Source organism: Rhineura floridana, chromosome 7, assembly GCF_030035675.1.
Source record: "Rhineura floridana isolate rRhiFlo1 chromosome 7, rRhiFlo1.hap2, whole genome shotgun sequence".
NCBI lineage: Eukaryota > Metazoa > Chordata > Lepidosauria > Squamata > Rhineuridae > Rhineura > Rhineura floridana.
The window spans coordinates 92370713-92381955 of record NC_084486.1 but is presented as its reverse complement, the minus strand read 5'-3'; the positions used below and the strand labels follow the sequence as shown (position 1 = coordinate 92381955).

The 11243-nt window shown below is 45.3% G+C and overlaps 1 protein-coding gene across 6 annotated transcripts in view; it reads left to right on the top strand.

Moving 5' to 3' along the window:
* The first annotated feature begins 1282 nt into the window (after nt 1–1282).
* Nucleotides 1283–11243, top strand: part of KIF1A (kinesin family member 1A) — a 158020-nt gene continuing 148059 nt past the window's right edge. For all 6 annotated transcript variants that reach the window (XM_061636495.1, XM_061636499.1, XM_061636498.1 and 3 more), the window contains exon 1: nt 1283–1492. The gene's annotated coding sequence lies outside the window, so the exon portion shown is untranslated. The remainder of the gene's footprint in view (nt 1493–11243) is intronic.

Genomic DNA, 11243 nt, shown 5'->3' with positions numbered 1-11243 from the left:
TTTCTTCTTCCATGGCGCTGCAAACCCCAACCCCCCAAAAGTCACAGAGGGATCCCCAAGCATGCCCAGGTGACCAGCAGGGAGGGGTGCAGCTAAAGGCCCCCTCTTTTTGTTTGAGTTTGGGGTTTTTTTATTCCCCTTTTTCTACTTGATGAGCATTTTCCCTGACAGCATGTTTCTTCTTCCATGGCGCTGCAAACCCCAATCCCCCAAAAGTCACAGAGGGACCCCCAAGCATGCCCTGGCAACCAGCAGGGAGGGGTGCAGCTAAAGGCCCCCTCTTTTTGTTTGCGGTTGGGTTTTTTTAATCCCCTTTTCCTACTTGATGAGTTTTTTCCCTGACAGCATGTTTCTTCTTCCATGGCACTGCAAACCCCAACCCCCCAAAAGTCACAGAGAGTCCCCCAAGCATGCCCAGGCGACCAGCAGGAAGGGGTGCAGCTAAAGGCCCCCTCTTTTTGTTTGCGTTTGGGGTTTTTTTAATCCCTTTTTTCTACTTGATGAGTTTTTTCCCTGACAGCATGTTTCTTCTTCCATGGCGCTGCAGACCCCAACCCCCAAAAGTCACAGAGGGACCCCCAAGTATGCCCAGGTGACCAGCAGGGAGGGGTGCAGCTAAAGGCCCCCTCTTTTTGTTTGCGGTTGGGTTTTTTTATCCCCTTTTTCTACTTGATGAGTTTTTTCCCTGACAGCATGTTTCTTCTTCCATGGCGCTGAAACCCCCAACCCCCCATAAGTCGCAGAGGGTCCCCCAAGCATGCCCAGGTGACCAGCAGAGAGAGGTGCAGCTAAATGCCCCCTCTTTTTGTTTGCGTTTGGGTTTTTTTTAATCCCCTTTTTCTACTTGATGAGCTTTTCCCTGACAGCATGTTTCTTCTTCCATGGTGCTACAAACCCCAACCCCCAAAAGTCACAGAGGGCCCTGTGCAAAGGGTGGGAATGAGTCAGATTTTCTGCTCCTGCCATAGAGCAAGTACACAGACGTGGTTGGCATGGATCCCGTCTCCCTTTTGCTTGATGCTTTTTGGCTTCATGCACGAAGTGGGAGGAGAGACGTTTGTACTCCGCCCAGGGCAGAAGACGCTGCCTTTCTTTGCCCCCGGCTCTCCCCTGAGGCAACGCATCGCAGTTCCGCAGTGAGGGGGGCGCCGGTCTCTTGAGCGCTGAGACCAGGCGCCCCTCCCTCCCAAGCGACAGCCCAGGCCAGGCCAAGCCCCTCCCTTCTGGCGGCTGCGGTCAACAGGCTTCTCTGGACGGTCAGCCAATCAGCGGACAGACAGGGCTAAGGGGCGGGGCGCGCGGTGAACCTGCTGGAATCGAGCATCCCCAGAGAGCGCAGCTTCAGCACCACAGCCCGGAGAAGGCGGCAAGACGCGCCTCATCTCATCTGGCAAGCAGGCAGGCAAGAGCCGCATCCCGGAGCCTCGCCAATGCCGGCACCAGCATCTCCCAACCGGGGGCGGACAGCATAGCTTCTTGCAGTCCGCAAGAGGTAAGCCGCAGCCTTTCATTGCCCTGCAGCATTCCTTATACCTCCTCCTCATCTCTCGCCCTTGCAGCTGCCTCGCCTTTTGCAGTGTTGGTCCCCTAGTGGCCCATATCCGCGGGAGAGGCCTCGAGAGCCCTCGCCCCTCCTATTCATTCTGTGTTGAATGCAGGTGGTAGTGATGCTTCCCTCCCCCTCCCTTGCGGCTGGCTGGGTTTCAAGAAAGGACAATAGACCTGTTTCCAGGCAATGCTGCTTTAAATTCTTTGGGGAAACAATCGTGTGTGTGTGTGTGTGTGTGTGTGTGTGTGTGTGTGTGTGTGTGTGTGTGGATCCAATCATGCGCCCCAGCATCTCACCACCATTTCTGCCCCTTGGATGTGTCACCATCTGAGGCGAGCAAGGAAAGAGCAGGAAGACAGAAGTAGCAACACAGATTCTGTTCTGTATATTTCTTTAATTGGAACACACAGCACAAAGAACAGGGTGTGTGTGGGTGTGTGTCTGGGAGTGTGAGGGGGTGTCACAGCCAGTAATGGTAGTAGGAAAAAGACGAGTCAGACTTGAGGATTGGTGATCCTTCTTTGGAAAAGGAAACTTGTTTCCAGTTAAATGCAATTCAGATTCCAAGGCTAACCTCCCTTGCCTCAGGGCTTTATTCAGTCTCAGAGACAAAACACCCACCAGACACAGCCTTTCTTGCGAGGCATGGCTAGTTCCCTGTGCTTCCACCATTTGCTTATTTTTCCTGTTCCATCATAGAGAGGGGAGACACCCTTTCTCCTTGAGCAATCTCTGCTGCTCTGTGCAGAGGAAGAAGGACCCTCTTATTGTCCATAGCAGATTAACCTGTGAGTTTCAGAAAGATGTTCAGCCAGGAAACAGCAATGCCTTTCTAACAAACACCACCGCACCCCACCTGTCCCTGCGTCAATGGCCGTGACACAGGGCCATGGCAAGAATGCAGAGTCATGGGGACCGGGCTACGGCTTGTCAGCCAGGCAGCAGAATTCATGTTTTGAGCATCCCATAATTCACACTTCTTTGATTTGAACCCAACCCTGGATCTTTTTAGTGAAATTGCATTTGAAAGAGAGAGGAGGAAGGAAGAGAAGGAATGATGACTGCTGAAGTGATAGCAGGTCTATTTCACTCTCAGTTGCCTGTGGCAGGCCCTCTGCGCACGTTACAGCTCCAATTTCTGTGTGGGTGTGCTGAGAGCCCTGTCAAATAAATTCCAAGCTATCTTAGAGGAAACCTGTGGCATAGTATATATCCTTATAAAATGCTCTCTTGTTTGATGAAGGTGTAACAGTACTGGTTGCAGCTAAACAAAGGTGGGTACTCTGTCATTTGACGCATTTGAGGGGGAAGAAACTGTTTGGCAGGGGAAAGACTTCAGGTCCCTGCTCTCTCTCTCTCTCTCTCTCTCTCTGTGTGTGTGTGTGTGTGTGTGTGTGTCTGCGTGCATACTGTTCTACTATGGGTGGAGGACCTGGATGGGTGGGTGTCAGCCATTTTACAGGGTTTACAGCCTGCACTGCTGTAGTAACAGCACCACTGGATTATATGCTAGCAGCACTGTAGCATCCCTGGGTTTTAGTATGTCCTGGCAGGGAGTATGTGAGTTTATATGATGTATGATTAAATCTGACACCTGCCTTGATCATCACAAGGTCCTTTACTAGCTCTCTGACAATCTCAGACAGGGAAGAACCATAAAGCTTTTTGGTGTCAGCTAAAAAATATCTTCCTGAATGATCTTGAAAAAAGAAAAGAGCCTGCAGGCATTGGATATGTGGCAGAAGTGATGCTTTGAAACTACAAAAAGCAAACCCCTCCTATTTGTGTGGCCTGCTTGGAAGTCACTTGAGGCCATCTTAGGAACAGCATGACTGCTGGCAACATGGCTGAATATAATGACTTGTGCTATTGTACAAGGGCTTGAGCAAGAGACTTCTTTCCCCTGTCCCCACCCTGAAACATGTCCTCTATGAGTATGCTGGGGAAAAGGGACACTTTGCACTCCATGAGTATAAATTCTTAGTGGGAAATAGAAGTGGAAGGAAATACCATGATTTTCCTGCATTGGAAATACTGTGATTTTCCTGCTCTAAGTTGGGCATGTTATAATGTGAGTCCTCTAGGCAGGCAGTTATAAACAACATCTCAGGGAATATGAATTTGCTGCAATGCTAGTTCCTTTAGGATGGATAACAACAGTCAGGTTTCACCACTGTCAGCTAGAGATGGGGTGGCTGTCTCAGGGTTGTAAGCCTCATGCAATAGTATATATAATGAGGGAAGAGGAACTGTGCTGCAGTTAGGTAATTTTAGTGGTCTTATGGGTGGGCTGCCCTCTTTAGATGGTCATCTGTATTGCTTCACTTACTTAAAAATGTAACAAGCCAGGTCTGCTGCATTTGGGGGGGGGCTTACCCATTTTGCTGAGTGCCCCCAAGTTCTGCCCTGCGGCACCATTGAAGGGAGAGTGGTGACAGACTATCTGGATTTTACCCCAAATCTTACAAGAGCTGGATAATCACAATTTAATTGCTCCTTTTTTGCTTCTGCCTTTTTAACTTCCAGTGACTATTTTGTTTGATTGGGTCTGTGACCGTAATAAACAAATACATACATACTTCCAGTGACAGAGTAAGGAACAAGTCACATGCTTTTGTGTTTTCTGGATGATGCAAGTACATGCTCATCCACAGTGGCCTTTTGACAAGGTTGACTGGCTGTACACCCTTCTGAAGGTAGCTGCTTTTCTTATACCTCTGCTATTGCAAACAGGGCCAGGAAGGTTTTCAGGATCAGAAGTTCAGAGCACTTCAGATTTCCCTTTTGACTTGAAATGCAGAGCGTTTCTATCAGCTCAGCTTCAGTTTGCAGCAGCAACTCCTGTGACTTGCCAATATTGCCTCATATAGGTTTCTTCTGATGTGTTTCCTCCCAACCCAAGCTAGGCCAGGTCCTCTGTTCTGAACCCCGACAAGACTGAGGTATTACTTGTGGGAGATAAAAGGAAGTTAGGAATTACTGACCTGATGCTTGATGGGGTAAGTTTACCCCTGAAGGACCAGGTCTGCAGTCTTGGGGTCATACTTGACTCCCAGCTGTCCATGGAGGCTCAGATTACAGCAGTGAGCCGGGCAGCTTGGTATCAATTACATCTGATACGGAGACTGCGTCCCTATCTTCCTGTTCACTTGCTCCCTCAGGTGATACATGCCCTGGTCTCCTCTCGCTTAGACTACTGCAATGCGCTCTACGTGGGGTTACCCTTGAAAACGGTCCGGAAATTACAGCTGGTACAGAACGCGGCGGCACGCTTGATTACGCATAGCCATCGCTGGGATCATATCACCCCAGTGTTATTAGTTCTTCACTGGCTACCAGTTGTTTACCGGGCCCAATTCAAGGTGTTGGTGTTGACCTTTAAAACCCTATACGGTTTCGGCCCAGTATATCTGAAGGAACGCCTCCAGAATCACCGATTGTGCCACCTGATGAGATCAGCCTCGCAAGACCTTCTCTCGGTCCCACCGGTGAGAACAGCTAGGCTGGTGCGGACCAGAGAGAGGGCATTCTCTGTTGTGGCCCCCACCCTCTGGAACTCCCTCCCTTTTGATCTCAGACATGCTCCCTCCCTGTCCAGCTATTGCCGAGCCTTGAAGACCTGGCTGTTCAGGCAGGCCTACAAGATTGGGACAGATTAATTTGTGTTCTGAATTAATGAATGGTTTTTTAGCTTAAAATTTGATTATGTTGATCTATATGTATTGTTTTTATTCTTGTTGTTCGTCGCCTAGAGTGTCCCTATCCCGGACAGATAGGCGGCTGAAAAATAAAATTTATTATTATTATTATTATTACATCCTCTGAATATGTTACCATTTTACAACTCTTACGAAGAGGACTAAGGTCACTACCAACATGTTGGGAGGGCGGAGTAAGTGCTAGATACTACTGGCTATGCAATCCTCAGCCAGTTGCATTCTAATGGGGGTGGTGGTGGAGTATGGATTGCTGCATTTCCAGATCTCATTTCCACAACCGTTGTTATTATTTATTTTATTTTTATCCTCTTATGAGCTCTTGGCTCCATTGTCCACAAAGTAGCTTCCTTTGTCTTTTCCATGCAAACCTTTAAACTCTTTAGCTAAAATGCTCGCAGAGGTTGCCTTTCTGTGGGCTTTCAGTACACAGACTTCATAGACAAATGGTATAATCAAAAGGCCGCATTAGAGATAAAAACTGATCAAGGAGCAAAAAGCAGCGAGGATGTAAAGTGCTGCCTTACACTGTGATCCATACAAGCTTGTATTATCTGACTAGCAGCAAATCTCTGGGCAGAATTTTCCCTCCCAGCCCTGAAAAACTAGTTATGTTTTTTTTTTACTCCATTTTTATCCTATGCTTCCCCCAAGGTGCCCAGGGCAATATACATTGTTGTTCCCTGACTTTATTCAACAACCCTGTGAGGTAATTAGGCTGGCCTAACATCATCCATTGAGTTTTGTGGCTGAGCTGGGATTTGAACCTGGTCTCCTCAGCTCTGATCTGATGCTCTAATCATGATATGCCAGGCATGTGCTCTGCCACTAAACTGCAGACCCTTCTTCAATCTTTAGAAGTGCAGGATACATGCTGTATACTATGGGTGAAAATGATTCATTTGTGAAAAATGATTCGGTGTGAGATGGTTGCAGGAAAAGGCAAATACTATTTTGATTTACATTAACAAAAGAATTATCTGCACAACACGAAGCTACGTGGCACTGATTGGGTCCAGTTCTAGATATACCATTTTATAAAGAATCATGCCTACAAATTGTGCAATGAGGGCAACGAAGAAGGTGAGTTATGCAGTGAATTGTTCATTGAGAGCAGTGAGGATGGTCCACTTCTCCTCTGCCTCCATCGCATCCCCAAGTAGCTGTCTAGCAGAGCTGTTTATGTATTACCTGAGGCTTCTTAATAACTACTCCAGGAATGGAGTTTTAAACCCTTCAGAAGGCCACTGTGATTTGTTTGCAAGGCACTTTGAGGGCAAAGTGGGTCGTCTCTATAGCTGTCTTGCTGCTACATTTACTTCAATCTCCAATATGCAGCATTACATCTGCTTTGAAATCATTGAATCATTTTCAGTTGATGCGGTCTTATGACATGGCCAAGATGCTTGCAGTGATGTGCCCAATCACATGCTACCCCGACCTTTGCCCCTCTTGGCTTATTAAAGCATGCAGAGGTGGTATGGCGGTAGGTTCAGGGTGTGGTCAATGCATCCTTGCAACAGGGAATAGTCCTGGGCGTCTTGAAAGAGGTGGAGATTCAATCACTCCTGTAAAAACCCACTTTGGAGCCACTGGTTTGGGACAGCTACCTCCCTTGGGGGAAGGTGATCAAGAGGGCTGTGGTGGCACAGTTGCAAGCACTCTTGGATGAAATCAATTATCTTGACCCATTTCAGTCTGAGTTCTGGCCTGGATATGGGACTAAATCGGCCTTGGTCACCCTTATGGGTGACCTGTATTGGGAGAATGACAGGGAGAGTGTAATTCTCTCAGCAGCTTTTGATACCATTGATCTCTCAGCAGCGTTTGATACCATTGATCTCTCAGCAGTTTTTGATACCATTGGCCATGGTGTCCTCCTGAAGAGACTTGGTAAGATGGGTATCTCCAGGGTTGGTTTCATAGAATAGTATTGGGTGATTATTTTTTCGCTCTCTGGAAGTTGTGCTGTGGGGTGCTGCAGAGTACCATCTTGTCCTCCGTGCTATTTAACATATACATGAATCTTCTGAGAACAGTTAGAAGGAAATTTGTGGCAAGGTGTCATCAGTATGCTGATAGTGCCCAGATTTATTTTTCTGAAACATCTGAATCAAGATAGGCCATGCAGGCCCTGGACCAGTGCCTGGACTTGAAGTGCGGTGGTTGAGTTGTTCTGAGTTCAAATAATTGTTCAGTTGCTTGCCTTGAATGGGATTGTACTCTCCCTGAAAGGTTGTCATCTGGGGCTGCATCTGGATCCATCTCTGTTGCTAGAGGTGCAGGTGAACTCAGTGGCTAGGAGTGCCTTTTACTGTCTTCAGCTGTTTCTGGAATGGAACAGTCTGATCACTGTTATGAATGGGTAACCTTTAGGGTGGATTACTGCAGTATGTTTTTTGTGGGGCAGCTCCTGAAGTTGGACTGGAGGCTGCAATTAGTGCAAAGTGCAGCAGCTCAACTGCTCACTAGGCCAGAATATCACCTTCATGTTACGTCACTGCAGAAATATTTGCACTGGTTACCAAATAACTGGGCTAAGTTCAAAGTGCTGGTACTGGTGCACAAAGCCCTATACAGCTTGGGACCAGGGTACCTAAAAGATCATCTCACCCTTTATATACTCAACTGGCCACTGAATTCTACAGGAGAGGGCCATCAAGAGATGTGTTCTGTACAATGTAGAAACTGGGTCTTCAGCATAGCAGAGTTAAGAACAAAGTTTATGAGGTGCAAGTCTTTGTCAAATATTTAAAAGAATACCATGAATAAAAAAGGAGAATAACTGTTGCTCAAAATGACTGGAGGAAGGAAAAATGGGTTGAAATTGCAGCATATAAGACTTAGGAATGATATGTGGGAGAAAAATAAATTATTGGGAGTAGGATGATGTGGCAATGGAGGAACATGTTAAAAGAAATTATAGAATTTACTTCTCTGGAGGTGGAAGTACCATCTGTTGAGGCTATTTTGCAAAATTTCATTTACCTAACTATTGAGAGATTCAACTAGACAGCTGTCTGAGTCACTCATATTTACACTTCTATGAACATTATTCCAGTACACCCTATTGTCTGTGGTTTGTTAGAGTTTGCTTTGGTCCTTTTGTCATGTCTTTAACAGAGCTTGGAAAAGTTACTTTTTTAAACTATAACTCCCATCAGCCCCAGGCAGCATGGCCACTGGATTGGGCTGTTGGGAGTTGTAGTTCAAAAAAGTAACTTTTCCAAGCTCTCATCTTTAAGTACCTTGGAGGTCAAGAAATGCCTTCCCGGTGGTTCACACCCCAAAAATAGGAACCCGCTGTGCTCCAGAAGGTGCATTCAGCAATAATTTATGTATGTATGTATGTATGTATGTATGTATGTATGTATGTATGTTATGCATACAATCTCGAGGAATGAGCTCGGGGCACCACGTTTTGCCCGTATGAAATAGAAGGGGATATGAAGAGTGCAGATTAGCTGGGCACCTATGATATCATGAAGCACCCTCCCCCTTCCTGCTAGCTGGCTTTCAGCTTAAAAAGAAACCATTGTTTCCCTCCCTTTCAAAAGAGCCTCACGCAGGTAGCATACAATTATTTGAACATATAATTGTAGAAACGGGATGCGTATAACAAGCAAAAAAGGTTGGCAGGCCACAATAAGCATGGGGGAGGGGCTAAACCAGTGAAAAAACCCAGCATTTGATGTGTGGAGACAGGCTTATAAATATTTTAAGTAAATAAATAAAATGTATGTCACTTGGAGAATAAAGACAAAGGGAAGATGGGAGTCAACCCTATGCTGCCTGTCATAAATGATATGTATCCTAGCCATTTCTAAATTAGAGACACAAAATATCAACAATGCATTGGTGTAATGTGGCATTACTGTTACGGCCTTTGTTTTCTGGAACTCTGGATTCCTCACTCAGTGGCAGAAGATTTGAATGTCAACTTCATGTACTCTGATTGGTCCTACACAGGCTTATAGTAGCAATTCTGTGGTGAGCATGTCAAATACATAGGGCAGAGATGGGGAACCTGTGGGCCACCCAAAAGCCACCAGCCGCCACTACCTTTTATCTCAGTAAATTACTTTTAAAACAACAGAATTACTTTAAAAACCCCAAAACAAAACAAGACTGCCAGCCTCCTCTGCCCTGTGGCTGTGGTCCTGGTTCCTAGTCACATGGATAACCAGAGAGCAGCAAATTCAGGATCTTGATTCCAGTTCAGGAGCCTGCTCTCCACCGGAAATGAAAATGCTGCACTCACTCAAAAACCTTTCTGGCAGCTTTGCTGTGTTGGGAGCTTCACAATGAGACAGCAAAGGGCAGCCCTGTTAGAAATGCATGTGATTATTTTAATTACTAGTTACCATTGCTCCTTCATGGGTATTCTTTTAACATCTCTGCTTATTTATTGGTTTTGTTTTCTGTCTTTTGAATTTCAAGCGGTGGAGACTTTTATGGTATTTATTTACTGTTTTCAATGAATGAAATAACAAGCTGCTTGCACCATTCCATGTCTGTCTGGTTTTCATGTTCAGTGGACAGAACTGAGAGGGTGCTGAGGTAAGAACACAGTGGATACAATAAATGAAATTTCCTGCAGAGCCAAGAAATTGTCATGTTAGCCTAGAATAATTACACCAGTGAAAAGGCACCCCCCGCTCTGTCCCATTAAGCCTAACAGAACAAACACAGCCCCAAAAATCTGTTTTACAAAAGAAGTGGAACCTTCAACAAAATGTTGCAGTGAAGAGCTTATCTTGCCAGTTTTTTTCAGGACACTCCATTCCATTCCCTTATGGTTTTGTTTCTTTTCTTTCAGTAGTTAGCATTCTGTGGCCACTGAGTATGCTCAGTCCTCAATGGGTATTTTGTTTCCCCTCCCATCCATAACTGTGCCCCCCCCAAGTTTTTTCTTCTTCTGAAAACCTTGGGGTTGCCCCAACCTGCCAATTGTGCCATTATGGCTACATTAGGATCCACACTCTGAGAATGAATTCACCATTAGTATGTAGGATTTCAACAGTTAAAACACTGAGCCAGATCCTTATCTGCTATATTTTAGTAACACTCCTATGCAGTAAATGTAGTGTTGCTGATGTGTCTTTAACTCGGATGTCATGAAGTCAGTGAGGTCTGCCCTCCTCCAGGTCACCTACTCTATTCACTGTTTTGAAGTGTTCTGTTCTTTTAAGAAAAGCTGCTGTTGCATTGCCTCTGCTGGAACATACAACTGCTTTCAACTGCTTTGCGCTGGAAGCTACATTCTTGTGAATTCCTAAGGATAACATTCATTCTCATGCAGAAGCTGCAACAGGCTTAAAACATTTTATTTAAACATGCATTCCCAATAATTTTAGGTTATTAATGGTTTTAGTCTGTTAGGGCTTTCATGTTTTTGGAGTTTATTATTTTTGTAAGTTACATTGATTGACTTTCTTAAAGAAAGGCAGAGAATAAAGCTGCCTTTAAATAAATTTAAACATCTATCAATCAATTAGTAAATTATATATATATATATTTAAAGGGGGGATTAGATGAGTGCTCCTAAGAAACACAATATAATAAATGTTAGATTGAACAAATATATTAGTCTTGGATATAAACACAACATTAAGGGCATTTCCAGGATTTTCTTGCCGTTGATAGCCTGAAGCCACTTTGGGGACTATGCTACCCTCTGCTTGTCCAATCAGCACACTAGGATATTAGTGAGACCAATAGAGAACGCAGTCCAAATTAATGTACTCCCCAGGAACATTGTGTCGATACTTGTGCAGTTTTGCATCTCTTGCTTCTGTTACTCCTACAGCTCATACATTTGTGGTGTAGCACAAATCACATAGGCAGCAGTGCCTTTCGGGGTGGAACCACATCTTATTTCAGCAAATGTGCATTTGTGAAAATCATGCAAATATAGAGATTGAGACACTTGGAGGGGAGAATTGCAAGGTAGGGAAGAGGGGTGCTTTCCCTGCCTT